At 33.1% G+C, this 16,538-nt stretch overlaps 1 protein-coding gene across 14 annotated transcripts in view; it reads left to right on the top strand.

Moving 5' to 3' along the window:
* RhoGAPp190 (Rho GTPase-activating protein 190) overlaps positions 1–16,538 on the top strand; it is a 209,204-nt gene that overhangs the window by 17,242 nt on the left and 175,424 nt on the right. For all 14 annotated transcript variants that reach the window (XM_085809046.1, XM_085809044.1, XM_085809048.1 and 11 more), the window contains exon 2: positions 11,135–11,242. The gene's annotated coding sequence lies outside the window, so the exon portion shown is untranslated. The remainder of the gene's footprint in view (positions 1–11,134; positions 11,243–16,538) is intronic.

The following is a 16,538-nucleotide window of genomic DNA, read 5'->3' as shown; positions in this document are numbered from 1 at the left end:
AATAAAGTAAACAAATAAATATTAAGCTTTTTCTTTTTGTAAATTTTGATACTTTTTAGATCATAATAGTTCTTTATTTCATAAATTACGGTTTCATATTTTTAATTTTGTAACTTCTGCATGCCATCTTACCAGATTTAAACTGATGATCTATAATCCGGAAAAATCGATAATCCGGAATCGCCGAAGTCCCGACGAGTCCGGATTAACGACTTTTGACTGTATAAAACTGGAAGTAAAAAATATAGGAAGGAAACAAAATGAAACTCGTGAAACAGAATTAATGTTAATTGCAGAGTCAGTCCTAGAAGAAAATATTACATCTTAGAAAATTTAAAAAATCACAATTAAAACAAAATGCTGCAAAGAACAGTGCACTTACAAAATGGCAAGTATAAAATTTTTGCAACTAATTCTGTATTTAAAAAAGTTTTAAGAGCAAAATTAATTAATTTAAAAAATTAATACTAAAAATCTATGTGAAAGAAAATATTATTTGCATTAGATGTCATAATCCTGGAAAGAACATATTAAAGTTTAAAAATAAATCTGCTTAAAATCATAGTGTTGAATATTGCAAAAAATATGGGAAATTCCCAAGTAATATTTTTGTCTTTCTTGTTTTATCTTATAATATATACAAAATCTCATAATTGTTATTTTTGATAATTTTAGTGTTATAAGCTCAGAAAATTTCAAGATGGCATTGGATCTAAAATTTTCAGTGCAAGCTGTTAATAATAATAATAATAAATTTGGTGATTTTTCAAAAAATCATCCAAAATCAGTAAACTTTGTGAGAGGTTTGGATTAAACTTTTAATTAAAAAAAACTGTGCTGGTATTAGTTTGATTGTTAAGCAGTAGTGTGCACAAAAATAAATTTAAAAAAATTATCACTATTTTTTTAAATCCGAAATTTAATTTTGAAGAAATCATTTCTATAGATGAACTTCATGTGGACAGATTTCATAGCTGCGGGCTATTGGCACACTGGAATGGAAGCACATGTAGGCAGAGTGTGTGTTTTCTTCATGTATGGGGCCTAAATATGGAGAGATTTTTATCACCTGTTATCATCAAAGCAGTATACCTGACCCTAAGCTTGCGAGCCACATCGTTTGGTTACCTTTCAATGTAGCTTGCATTGCACATACCTACTCAGTCTTGTGAAGTGCCAAGAAGGGAAATTCTAGTTATGCCACATATCCAAAGGCACAGCTGAAACACTATTTTACACTAGATGCTGCACGGCAGCATTGTTCTTGATATTCCACACTTCATCAATGATATCATGGTGGGTTGCTTCAGATTGAGCCGAATGCTGCATTTTCATTCACTGATCCTCATGAGTACCTTTGGCATGCAGTGTATCTAGTAATTTTACAGTGTCACCATCTGTCACTTACTGTAGCCTGCATGTAAACCATATGCCAGCAAGCATAGAACAAATTTTGGAAGTTGTGCTTGAACTACCTGATTTCATGGTTTCATACAGCTATAAAAATATTTGCTTCTGCTATGTGTATGTTATTCATTAGTTTTAATAGATATTAATGATTTTGTGATTACCCTAATCAGATTATATGAACCGAAAAAGAAATATACCTACAATTATAATTTTAATGATAAATGGAAAGACATATTTTTCATTAATTTTAAAAACAAATGTATTTGATTTGTAGTTCAGTAGTTTCATTTGGGGAGGGGGAGCTCCGTGGACAATATTTTACAACAACAAAATATCATAGTGTTGCTGCATCCATCAATCTAAGAAAATGTAAAGTGAAAGAATTGAAAAGCGCATTTGTTGGTCAACAGTCTTTTAAGTCCACAAGTAAAATGACGGTTGTTACATCATTTAAGGTTGCACGTATCCTTGCAGTTCACAATGGCAACACAATTAAAGAAGCAATGCTTGCTGCGTTAGAGATTTTTATTTCGGGAAGCTAAAAATAAGAATGAAATTATGTTAGCTATCCAAGATGTCTAATTATCAAAAAATTCCCTCACTCGTGGAATAGAAGCTATGTCTGAGAATGTCAAAAGGCAAGTAAAAGGTGATTTACAAAAGCGCATTTTTGTAAGTTTATATAGTGACAAATGGCTGCAATGTAGCTCAAGTAAATAATTTTATAATGATACTCTTTAACAATTACTTATTGAAGGAAGCTGTTTTACCATTAAATGGCAATACCTGTGGTGTGGACATATATCAAGCTATTAAAAACCATGTAAGAAATTAATATTCTGCTTCAAAAATCTGTATCTATAACAACAGGGCACACTTGCCATGATTGGTTCTGCTGTTTGTTTCATCACATTATGCAAGAATGAATGCTGACTTTCCAAGCTTTAACTATCACTGTATCATACATCAGCAGGCATTATGTACAAAAGGTTTACATTATAAAACACATGATGAAAATTGTTCTAAAAATTGTAAATTCTATTCGTGTCAGACCACTTAAGAGTAGATTGTTCGAATTATGTACTGACTGATAGCTTAACGCTGAGTATGGAACTGTAATGTTGCATTCTGAAGTTAGATGGCTTAGTACGGGAAAGTCCTATAGCAGCTTTTTAGAGCTTCGTCTAGAGATAAAACAGTTTTTGGAATCTGAAAATGAAACTTATGAAGAGAACTTAATAATTTGAGAATAAAAACAAACAAAATCTTGAAATTCAGGGCAACGAGTTAATAGGAAGTATAAACGCATTTAAATCTAAATGAAATTTGTGGTTGTCCTAAATAAAGAAATGTAACTTTTGCCACTTTACAAATTTGGAGAACTATATCAAGAAATACAAGAAAATTGAAACAATGAAATATTCTGAAAATCTTGTCAAGCTTAAAAATAACTTCGATACTAGATTTTCTAAAATATTCAGCCAATTACTTCATTTATTTCAGTTCTGTTTGTTGATGCTAATATTTCTGAAATATCGCAGCAGATTACAAATACGTTAAATAAAAATTCTACTGATTTAGAAATGGAAATAATTGATTTTCAATCTGATCTACAATTAGCAATGAAAGTTACAGACATATTTCCTGACTTTAGCTCAGTTTTCAAAAGTGAACTCTTTGTTATCGATGAGGGACTGAACAATATAATGTCATTTATAGACCCTAAAGCTATTTGGATTATGGTTTGTCTGGATTATGATTTTTTTTTATATCCCCGTCCTCTTGTGATGTGCACATTCAATGGATTCCTTCACATGTGGACATTTGGGGAAAAGAAGAGGCAGACGTCCTGGAAGAGAAGGGTGCTGAGGAGGCTCAGTCTACTTCCAGTTGCCTGGCTTACCTTGAGCTGTATTCTGCCATAAAACATACTGATAAAATGACATGCCTAGTTCCTCCGACACACTCTTGGTATCGGGTTGAATCCTCTGGTGGATCCTTCACTATGAACTGCGACAGATGCACCCAGATGGTACTCTCCCACTTTCTTAGTGGCCATTTAAGAAGCCGTGCCTTCCAGGGAGATCAAAAAACACACCCGATGATTTGTTCGAAATGTAACGATGAGCAGGCTTCTCCGGCACATATCCTTAGGTGTCTGGGTTTGTCCTTTGACAGCCTAATTATGTTGTCTATGCTAGTTTATGACTTTTTGAAGGTGAATAAACTTGTAGACCTTGTCTAGCAGAAGCTGGACTCAAGGATTAGTAACAACAAACACAGACAGATTTTTGGATACTTATAAGGTGGGAAAAGAGCACCCACTCTTGAAAGAAGCATTTCAAAGGTTAAACTGTTTGAGTCAACTTACCTTCGTGAAAGTGTTTTTTCAGTGATAAGCTTGTTAAAGTTTATATCCTAGATAACAAACCAACATCTGAGTGACTGCATGAATTTAGCCATAACATCATACAGTGGATACAAAAAGTATTTGCATACATACATTTTTGTTCACAATTTATAAGAAAATGCATTAAGAAATACAAAAATTGGCATTTAAAAAATAGAATAAGCTTATTCATTTAAATTAATTACAAAAAATACAATAATATTAATAAAAAAATTTTTTGCAACAATATTAAAATAGCTTATGTCAAAAAAGTATTTGCACACTCAACTCAACTTTAGCAAATTTGCACTTTTATGCTATTATTTGACAGTCATCCCACAGTAAATAACATACGTAAGACGACTATAAAAGGAGGTGTTGTTGAAACGTTATCAGTTGATTGTCGATTTCAAAGTATAATGGCACCTAAGAAATCTGAATTGCCGATTTCGTCGCGAGAAAAAATTGTTTCTCTATGTGAAAATGGCCTAAGTTATCGAGAAATAGGTAAAAAAGTAAATGTTTGCTTCTCTACTGTTCGGTATATTATAAAACGTCATAAAGAAAGTGGATCTACATCAAATAACTTGCGCTCTGGACGCCCAAAGAAACTTCCACTGCGAATGAAGCACAATATCATAAGAAAAGCATTGAAAAAAATCCAATTTTTAGTGCAATTACTTTAGCCAATGATGTCACTTCAATATCTGGAGTTCAAATCTGTGCCCAAAGTGTTCAAAATGTCCTGCACGATGCACACATTTATGGGAGATCTCCAAGAAAAAAACCTCTCATAACTGAACAAAATAGACTGAAGATACTTGAATTCGCTAAGGAATGTATCAATATGCCAATTGATTTCTGGAAAAATGTCATATTCTCCGACGGGAGTAAGTTCAATATCTTTAAATCAGATGGCAGGAAATTAGTTTGGAGAAAACCTTGTACTGCTTTTCATACTAAAAATGTGTTGCCTACAGTTAAACATGGAAGAGGTTCTGTTATGATTTGGGGGTGCATGGCTAACAAAAGAGTTGTTAATTTCTGTTTCATTGATGGAAGTATGACAGCTCGAACCTATATTGATGTGTTGCGAGATAACTTGCCACAAAGTGCAATAAAATTGGGTATCGGTAATTCGTACTATTTTCAACAAGACAACGATCCCAAGCACACTGCCGGTATAACACGTTTGTGGTTGCTTTATAATGTACCCAGAAAACTTGCCACTCCACCACAATCACCAGACTTAAATCCTTTGAAAAATTTGTGGAATTCTTTTGGATTTAAAAATAACAAAAAGGAAGATTTCAAGCAAATCTGCCCTTAAACAAGCCCTTATTGAAGAATGGTCGAATACTGATCCTACTGTTACAGAAAATTTAATTAAATCAATGCCAGCAAGATTACAAGCAGTAATAGATGCTAAAGGAATGCATACTAAATATTAGTTATTTGAAATTTGCTTCTATATTTTATTTTTTATTCATGCAGGTGTGCAAATACTTTTTTGATACGAGATATTTTAATTTTGTTACAAAAAAGCATTGTTATTTATATTATTGTAATTTTTCTGTTTGTTTTGGATGATTAAACTTATTCTGATTTGGCAATACAATTTTTTTAATTCTCAATGCTTCTTTTTATGAATTGCAAACAAAAATGTAGGTGTGCAAATACTTTATTTACCCACAGTATGCACCAAAGTAAAATAAACTTGAAGACAGGCAAAGTCAGGTTTCAGATTAAAATATGCTTTTCCTGTTCTTAATTTGTATTTTGCTGAATTTTTAATAAGTCGTAATAGGAGAATACACTTCAGTGTAACAAACAGTAAATTTCTGCATGTGATCCTTTTGTTGCGTGCAGGATATCCAAGAAATATTCCAATTCTATCCATGTGTTGGTCAACATTATGTGAGAGATAGATGTTATGATTTCAGTAATTCTGTGCCATATAATGCTGCAATGTCATTCATTGTTGTTTGGTAAACTTAATCCATTGTTGTTTGGTAAACTTAATCCATTGTTGTTTGGTAAACTTAATCCTTGATCCCCCCAAAGGAAGAAATTCAGTGGTGTTATGGCCGGTGATTGCAGAGGCTAGTTTATAGGACCAGCACGCCCAATCCATCTTGCTGAAAATGTTCTATTCAAATAGGCATGGACATCTAACCCCCAATGTAGTGGTGCACTATCTTGTCGGAAAATTAAGTCTGGAATATCTTGAATCTGAGAAACAACAAATAACTGCAACATATAAAAATAGACATTGGCTGTGATGTCTTTCCACTGAAGAAAAAAAGGTCCTATGATTTTATTCTACATAAGACTGCATCACGACGTTTTGGAGAAAGGTTTGAAACCTCATCACACAACACTAAGCGACTGTTCCTAAATTATAGAAAGCTCTATCCGATGTTTGGCAAGCCTTATTCCCATATAATGCTTCCAGAAACTTAGTGAATCTATGCTTCGTCGTTTGGCAGCCATTATAAAGGACAGAGGAGGCCCGACTCGTTATTAACTAGCTATGCCTAATTCAGTGGCCCTTCAATATATTTAACCACGCACTAAGTTAAAACTTTAATTCCATTGAAATACAAAAAATGAGAAAGTATACTTCAAAGAAAGGAGGAAAAGGTGTGTCATGTAGGGTTTATATGTGATGTCCTGGACCTTTACAGATATCATCATGCAAACCAAATAGGAAAAATTTTCATAATAAAAGATACCATTTTTTCACAGTAAACATACTTCCATATGCAGCAGTACTCCCAGGGTCTATAGTCTGATTGAGCATATGTAGTAAATTCTAGTAAGGCATGTTTCAGTTCTTACTGGAGATAGACAATCCACTTCAGCAAAAATATAATGGCAGTTCTTTAACAGTTCAATGAGAGCTGTTAGGTTTGGTTTATGTGATTGTGGCAAAGCCTTGAGGGCTACCTGCCTAAGGAGAGAGGTGCCTTCATGGAGGACTTTTTAAGGGAAACTGGCTCATATACACGTTACATGGGGAAAAACCACAAGAAAAATCCATGCAGCCAGCCCTTTTGTCGGATTCAAACCTCAGTTCAGGCGCGATGCCGATGCTCTCTTGGCATAGCGATGATTTTCGCTATCCCAGTATAACAATACATTTAAAGATTTTCGAACATATTTGAGTTCATAATTCACTTAGAGTTCGGTGAAGACCATAGAAACATGGAAGAAGGGAGTAATATCATGTCGAGGTAAAATAAAAGAGTCCAACGTCATAGTTCATCAAGCGATGTGTGTGTGAACGCAAATGAAACTTGGCTCAAAACGACAAATGCTGCAGCAGGTCCAAATCAGGCAGAAGGCACTGTATGGCGTTGAGTAATGTGCGAATCAGCAATGTAAGCAGGTTACAAAGATATGCCAGGTTTTAGTCAGTGTCCTCATAATAGCAGTCAAGAGAAAGCATACAAGAAAAGGAACATGAGAGGTGTAACTAAATAAAAGTGGGTTAGGAACATAGGTAAACTGAATATACAATACAAAAAATTATGTAATGTGTTCTATTTACATTTCCTGAAAAATCATAGTTGAGTACCTTGGGCAAAACTACCAGTGTTCAGCAACTTTACGCTTGGCTGCTGGTGAGCCCAAGAGCTGTTAGGAAGCATGCCAAAATTTTTATTCTTAATGTAAACACTTGCAGTCTTTCCTTTATTATTTACCAGAAACATCTCTGACCTATTTATTAAGTGTGTTATGTATGTATATATGTGTGCTTTTGACTTGCTTGTGTTCCATCTAGAATTTAAAAAACAAAGCATTAAAAAAAACCTATGCATCTCAGTAATATGATCACCCTTGTTTGCAAATGAATGGAGCCCCCCCATTTTCAGTACATAGATTATGAGAACTAGCTCCTCAGATTCCCAACTGTCAGTGCTCCAGCACTCCGACACTAGTCAGAGGTTTGGGTCCTTCTAGGATCTTATTCCGATGGAATCTTCATTATTCACTCTTTCACATCTGACACCTGCAGAGTCTTGATTATATATTCTCTTCGTTTCCTCAGCACTTTTCCTTTGAGTTTTAATTCTTTGATTACTCTGTCGTAGTATAGCTATGTATATTAGGTATTACTGCTTTTTTATACAATATTACTGTAATATGTATGTAAAATAATAAATTATATTTTTATTTACTTATTTTAATAACATCTTGTAATCAAGAGCTGTAAATTTCTCTTTAATTGTCTTTAGAATAAGTATATATTTATAAACACAAATTTTTCCATCTAAAGTATTTTTTCAAGGTTGTAGGACAAAATGTGGATCCTACTGAATAGAAAACCTCAAGCAATATTTAGTATCATTTTGTCAAATTAGATCAAAATAGGAAAATGCTGCCGGTATTATCAGCAGACAGTTTCCTGTTTTTTGTTATCTGCCTCCAATCTAAAAATTAAATTTTACACAGTGCTTTGTAGTAGCAACAGAATATTAATTATAGTAATAAAATTATGCGATCTTTTAGAAGAGTTTAGTTTTCATTTCCCCCCCCCCAGAACTTTATTGTTCTATGTAGAAAGGTTCCTCCCCTCTCTGGAATCTCAAAAATACAGTAGAAAAAATCAGATGAAGGAGTGTGCAATTTAGTTGAGTTGCTTTCAGCGATCCCACTTCTTGTAATTCGTTCTGCTTTTCCCCAATCTTGCACACCACACTTGATCCATGCCTGTTCCGAATGCATTCAACAAGGTCATTGTTAGTGAGTGGTGAATCATTAAAAAGAACTGATTCACTTCAGCGAAAGAATGGTTCCGATCCCTTAAAAGGAGCGGTTTTATCCATCCCTAGTTCTGACTGCTGGCCAGTATTGGCTGAGAACTTACATCTGCTTTAAAAGAATAATGGTTATTATTAATTCCTGAGCTGAGAGACATTATCATAAATTGTATAAAATGCTGCTTCAGAATATTCGAGCCTTTAAGGCCAAAAGTAGATATTTTTTTGCCTTATAGATATTGCATTTATTTAGTACAGGAAGTACTTTTAATGGTACATAGCTTTTAGTATGTTTTGAGATGTGTATTTGTATTGAAATTAAAAGCTTAATCAAACTGTGTTTTGATTTATGGGAAAAGTTTAAAAATTAAGACTTTTTTTTCATAAAATGGCAAAAAACGTGATAAAAACTTAAATGAAATATTTATCCATATTTTTTTAGATGAAATATTTCCCCATATTTTTCCTGGGATAAACAGTAATTAGCTGGTTTATTCTAGGCTCTTGTCCTAGCAAAATAAGCTGCATAAGTTAAAATAATCTGAAATGGGATAATTCTAGTGACCTGTGTATTTAATATGCCTTCAGTTGTATGAAATATTTTTTGAATATGATGATCTTAAAGCTGACACTTTGTTCAAAGGTATGCATTATTGGTATTTGTTGCACGTGGTTGCGGCTGTGTGCAACAACAAACTATGCGTATTGGAATTTGCCAGTGCTTTTAAGGATGAATTCATAACATGCCATAAGAGCCAATTTTTTGATAACAAAAACATTTAATCACATCACAATATTAAAACTTAATTACTACAGTCGACAGACAATCACGTTGGAGGAAAGCGAGCGACCAACCGCACCGACGACGAGACGTGACTGTGTGTCGCCGAAATCACCTTCGGTTGCAGTTAGTGATAACGGCGCACGGTTGGCGAGTACAACACATGTTTACAGAGTCGCCACAGTATTCTTTTTAAAACCTTCACTAAAAAATTATTTTCTTGCAAAACCTACTTTACAGTGAGCTCATAACACATAACTCTGTGTATCACATGTCATTTTAAATTTTTTTTGAAAATCTCACTTACTCATTTGTCCATCATGTCCTTTTTTATGTTGAGTAATACCAGTGGATAAAGATCTGACACAATGGCAGTTTTCCTGGACTTTTCCCCCAGCAGCTGAACAGGGTGGTTACATGAGGTCACCACCGCTATGTGTAAATATTTGCTAATTTCCCTTAGAAAGACCTTAGACTTAAAAATATTAAAAGTTTATTCCATAAGGCCTAATGTGCTTTGTATATCTTTATATGCTTTGTAAACCCTAATGTGCTAGATGATTCATTTAGACTGAAAATGCCAATAACAAACATGGTACCCATCACTGAGAAACCTATAGAGAATACTGTGCCTTAGCTATTTTTAGTACAATAGCAGTAGTGTAGAAGTATCGCAAAACCTGGTAATTTAAAAAAAACCTTTTATTAGCATTTTTGTGTTTGCTTGTGCAATAAAATTCTTTTTGTCTATTGTTGGGATCTGTTCTTCTGTGCTATTCAACATTGATAGTGTTCATCAATTTCTTCTTGCATATTTTTCAAGTACATTTCCTAAATCCATTTAAACAGCAAGTATACTTTTTCTTAGGAAACCTCAAATTCACAGCATGAAATAAATCTTCAGTGCATTTATCTTATCAAACGTACTTCTTTCTTGCTTTGCCACTATCAAAGTGTTCACTGTTCGTTTATTAACCCATTTACCTGCTGTGATTCTCATTTGGAATTTTCTGTGTGTGCCCAGCATGTTTATTTCAGTGGATGTATTGGAGTATGAAATTTTTACTTGAATTTCATTCCAGTGTGGCATTTTAGTATATTGATTTTTCCTGGCAGTGCAATCGACAGTTTCGTTTTGTGTTCGTGATTTTTTGCATCTTATGAAGGAAGCATATGCAAAACAAATGTTAGGCATCCATATAGAGTACTTCATGCAGTGGCGTAAAAAATAGTTCTTAACTGCCATGTTCCTAAAATATGAATCTGTAAAAAAAATTATGCTACCAATATATATTTATACATATTTTCTTGTTTGGTAAAGTATCCTAGTTATGTGTTTATGATGTAAAAAAGAATGTATTTTTAAGACTGAATTTAATTAAACTTTGGTATGGTTAAAATAATTTAAATCATTTACTGAAATTAGAAATATTAAAGTTTTGAGTTAAATAGCTAATAATATTGTGGTATAACACGCATATCTCAAAAATGCTTTTGTTTTGTAATTTTGCATGTAACTAAACTTCAGTTAATAGTTGTGTTACAGCAAATAAAATGACATGTAAGTATAGATAAAATGTCTTTCTTTTTCTAGAGTTGAGAAATCTTATGAAAATTGTCCCATTTTAATTAATTCTTGCTGATGCACTGTTAAGGTTTAACTGCAATAAAAAATTCTGCTTATCAGTTCTCTGGCTTTCTCAAAGAATTAATGTTTATATTCATTATGTTGTATTCGCTCTCTCTCTATATATATATTGCTGATTATTATTTATGTTTGTCTTATAGGTATAAGTGTAAGAATTCAAAATCTATAGATTTTGAATGCAGCAATCTTCATGGATGCTGCGGTCAGAGCAGCAGCAATGATGAACAGCTCGTCAGTTTTTTATATAGGTATTGTGGCATGCTTTATTATTAGGTGTCAGATTTGTTATTTGTGGCTAAAATATTTATATTCACACATGTTTAATAATAATGAACGTTATCATCATGAACTTAATAAAGTTAAATATCAAAGCATTTCTGCATGGGAGCGATTTATAATATTATGTGTATTCAATATGTGCAGAACATCTATATAATATAATTATGTATATATTAAGTTCATACGGTAATTTATTTTGTGGTTATTTCACAATCATGAAAGCACCTTTCTGTTTCGTAATCATTGAATAAAAGCTAATGTTGGTGTGGGTCAAGGCAAAAAATTATCTGTTTATGACTCAAAATCTTAAATGCATCATTTTTTAATCCTGCATAGAATTTTTAAATGAGAAACAAGGTGTGATACAAGAAATTAAGATGAAATTTTTAGAGATGTTATGGCAGAGTTATTAATATCATTATTAAGGAGGCGTAATTTAAGAATTTGCCATAAATAGGCTGTAAAGACAATCTGTTTTATCGTCATTCCAGATAATCTAACATAGCTATGACTGAACAACAATGAAATGGTATTATCCTCATGAGTTGTGGAAGAAACACCTATGTAAATAACCAATAAATTTAAGTATGTTCACCTTAACATAGTTAAGATTACTGCTTAGTCAAGACATTGAAAAAAATAATTCAAATGAAATTGGTGTATGATAAGCTACAGCTGAACATCTAAAGTTTGAAACAAATAAAGAGGCAACCATGTAGAAACATTAGGTATTTTTTTAAACTGGAAGCATGAAAAATTAGCAATGCCCTCACCGGGACTCGAACCACCCACCTCTCGAATATGCGCTGAGTGTGCTGGCCCCTACACCATGAAGGCATGCTAAGAAAGTGGGGGAAAATACCTTATAACCACTACAGCTTGCTTTCAATCAGAATCTGTAATGTAGTTTGCATCTCCTGACTTCGTAAATAGATATCAGCCAAAGGTTAATTCTGGGAAGGTAATTTGTTGAATTATTTCATATATTAAATGAAGGTAACTCCAGTAAATGGTTCTAGTTTGTCTAATGAACATTGCAAGAATGTCATGTGAATTCCGTGTTCCTCTGTGGTTTCATTCATTTATGAATATTTCCTCCTTTTAAGAGGGATGTTAACAAAACTATAAATACTAGTATGATTTAAATTTGTCTCATCTATTGTTAGCAGATCACACCTATACCTTTGGTTGGTTTAATTTTTCTAAAGTCACCAATAGTATAAACGAAAATTTTCACCTACACAAATTTCATACGAACGCTATCCACTACCAATTTTATATGAAAGGTAACCAAAAATTATGATATGAAGCGTCCTTCAACACTCTTCTGGACTATGTTAATATCTTGTTTGTCAGTGCCATGTAAGATTACCTTGAATAAGGAAGTCATGGAATATTTATGTTAACTTCAAAGGCTGTTATCTTCTTAATGAATAAAAATAGCAAAATTTAACTGCAGTGTTGTGCTTAAAATTCTGGCTTAAATTTGTTTATCTCATGCTCTCTTTTGCTTTTGAAAATTCAGAGCAAGATTAAAGATGGTAATGGATGCTTTTATTCATAAACTAGTAGTGCTTTTTGCCCATCACTATATCCAGCTTCTAGTCTATGTCTGCAGTGGCTTATGTAGTAGAAAAGTACTTCCTGAGTTGCTGCGTATAATTCAAAATATAAAGTACTAAACATCAGTTACTGTATAATAAAAAAAATTACAATAAAGTCATATATGTAAGCAACAGTAAAAATACTAACGAAATGAAAATGGTATATGTTGTACTTAGAATGATTGTGGTCAAACTCATAAAACAAGTAAAATGATGTAATGAAGGTAAAGAAATTACGATAGATGTTTCAAGTAAACAATGAGGTTATGAAAACATTAAAATTACTAACATTTCGTTAACTTCCATTAAGTCTTGTGTGTATGTGTATATACATACAGAAAGTGAGAGAGAATATATAGTGATTTAAAAATATGTTGCAAAAATGTAAGATAGTAATGAGCAAAAGCAAATTTTTCTAATGGAAATACCATGTTTAGGTGGTATAGGGTGGATTTGAACTCTATATAAAAGCATTCTTCTGATGAAAATCATCATTCCCCATATAAATTTCAAGCGTATATCACTACCTGAACATGGAGCTTGCTGTCATGCATTTTTTTCTGTGGGGCTGTGGCTAAGATGGGAACTGCTTGGAGGTACAGAGAACAATTTGTAAGTACTTTTCTTTGAGCAACTGCTGCATTTCTATCTGTAGCCTCATAGATAAAATGCATGTTGGCAAGCTCTATATTTGTACATTTGTATGTACTACTCGAAATTCATGCAGGAAATGACTTTACACCCACAGAATACATGTATCTGCTTCTAAGTGCTTTGTAACCACCTCAATATGGTGTTTGTGAAACAATGCATATTGCTCCAAATCTGCATGAGGAATGACTATATACATACGCTAGCAGAATTCTTTTATTTGCCATTCAACAGCACCATGTGCCACCTGAATATTCACATTTTATTGCATATCAGCTTATTTAAGTCTCCTCTACTGCCTTCAAGTTCTTGCATTTCTCTATATATATACACTCGTACACACACACACACCAGGTTCTTAGTGGCCTTTATTATCACAACCATTAGCTGTAGACATTTCCAGTTACAGAAATGTTTTAAATGATGCTAATATTCATGTTTGCCATTTTTTGATTTAAAGACATCAATTTTGTAAAAAATATGAGATCTAAATTTTTATACGTTACTGGTGAACCTATGAAATGTTTCGTTTTCAATAACCTCTCTGTCACTTTCTTCACTGTTGATAGCAGTATTTCCTGGAACTAGAGCCATACTACAGATTTCACTGTCTGTTAATTGATTGATGATTGGGGCATTGTCATCACAATGAAAAACTTCTGTTATATCATCTGCATTTATTAACTGCTTCTCCACATTTCTGTACAAAATTAATTAATTGGAAAATTTCATCTTTGGTTTGCAATATCCGAAAACGTTCAAATTTGCAGCTATCATCTTCATCATCCATACCATGAAATAGGGTAGCTGGCCATAAATTATGCGAAGCATTTTTAAAGCATCTGGAAACACATCCTCTCACAATTTTGTGATGATCCACACAGCAGATTTTATGCTAAAATAATGTAAAAAATCCTTGAATAGTCTCGCCATTATTCAAGAAATTTAATATGGATTTTAAAAATGCTGCTTTATATTTGCATTTCAGAACGCGCATTATTCTGATATCCATAGAGGGAATGATGGGCGTACAATTTGGAGGAAACCATAATATGCATTATCTTTCACTAAAATTTTAACTGAATTATGAGCCAAACAGTCGTCTACAGGACAATTTTTGCATCATCAGGTAAATCATCTGAATTCAGATGTTACTGAACCCAGGGTATGAAATGATTTTCAAACTAGTCATTCATTTATGCTTGTGTCATCCATGTTCTTTTATTTGCATGATGTATAAGGAGAAAATCTTTACTTTTTTACATGCTCGAGGTTGTATTTTTTCAGATTACGAAAGGTTTACACTTGTGCGTTGCTGCAGCATATGCGTATGCTAAAATTTTTAGTCTCGCTTTACAATCTTTGACAATTGGAATCTTTTCTATAGGGGTTGCCAAGGTGTTTTGCGGTACATATTGCCAGAAAAGACGAGTTTCTTCAGCATTGTAAATTAGTTCTGGAGATAACTTTTCACTGTTAATGAGTTCAATGAATTCATCTGCAAATAGTTCAGCAGCATCAGTATTAGCTGAAGCATTTTCATCTGAAATTTTTAATTGCCTTATACTATGGTGATTTTTAAATTTGGTTGACCAACCTATCGGATATGTACAAACAGTTTTTTAAGTTAATTTCTTCATGAAATATTTTGGCTTGAACCATTAATACTGGACCCGTCAATATGGCTCGCCCTTGCTGCAACACTGTCTGACCCAGGGTTCGTAGCGGTCCTTATAAGTCCTTATATTTGAAAAGAAAATATAAAGGCTCTTATAGGTGCTTACTTTTTCTTTAAAGCACTTATTTTTTTGTTTTTAGTGCTTATTTTTTGCTTTTAGTGCTTTTTTTAAATGAACGCGCAATTTTTCTCCGTACCAAAACCGAAACTAAATAAATAACTTTTCTTCCTAATATGGAATGTCGGTGAATCATACTCCCGGAAATAGCTTTTCCCCCTTTCTCTGCATTAACATAACCTTTGGTGTGCGCGGAGAGTACAGACAGGTGCTCGTCGTTCTGTTGGTTAGAATTGCGAAAGCAGTAGAAAATTCCGGTACATTCGGCATTCTTTTCCTCCCACCCAAATACTACACACGTTTGAATTTCTATCAGGATCTTAATAATTTGCATTCTCGTTCTGCTTGGTCAGTTCATATTCCTGTTTATTATGATCATTATGCTTATATTATGAGTATATGTATGAATGTTTATAATAACAAAGTTGCAGTAACTGTATAACAAAGTATAGATAATATTCGGAATGGCTTATATAAAGGGAAAGTAATCAAATAGTCAAAATAATTTAATTTTTTTTGGCCAATACATAATACAGTACGAAGGTTGGGAGGTTTTCCCCTTTCTCTGCAAAATCTTGAGTATTGAAACTGTTACAGTTCGCTGCAAAACAAGCAACGAACTTTTTTTTTGGTCACTTTCCAATCTGGATTGAATAGGATTCTGCGGTCTAACAACCCAAGCAAAGAAAGATTCTATTGCGGAAATTTAATGCAGTCTGTTGAAAATTAAAATGAAAAACACCCCAGACTGGTAAGTCTCTTTCTTCGCATATATTGAGCAGTAACATTTGCGATATTTTGCAGAGATAATTAATTTTGATGTTCGATCTGAGATTTGTTTATGAACACTTAAAAGAGTTTTACTGTGCTTGCTAAGCAGAATATTTTTCTGTTCTGTTGGTTTGTTTTTATATGATGCACATATCGAAATGTCAAAAGGATTTACCGTATTTGACGGCATATAAGACGCACCCTTATTTAGAAGGCCACACACAAGGAAAAAAGTCTCAATAGTCAGCGCGGTACCACAATAACTTAAAATGTGATTTCTTTTATTTCTTACATTTCATAAAAGCCAAATAAACAATCATTGAATGCAATTACCAAACATATTTTTATTAAGGAAAATTAACAAACGGCAAGCTATTTTTTGAACATGATATGTAAATTTCAATAACAATTCAAATGAATAAATGAATGAATGGCAAGCAATC

This window comes from Stegodyphus dumicola, chromosome X2 (genome assembly GCF_044657685.1).
Source record: "Stegodyphus dumicola isolate Sdum_Otavi_A_Nest chromosome X2, ASM4465768v1".
NCBI lineage: Eukaryota > Metazoa > Arthropoda > Arachnida > Araneae > Eresidae > Stegodyphus > Stegodyphus dumicola.
This window is presented reverse-complemented; position numbering and strand designations above follow the sequence as displayed.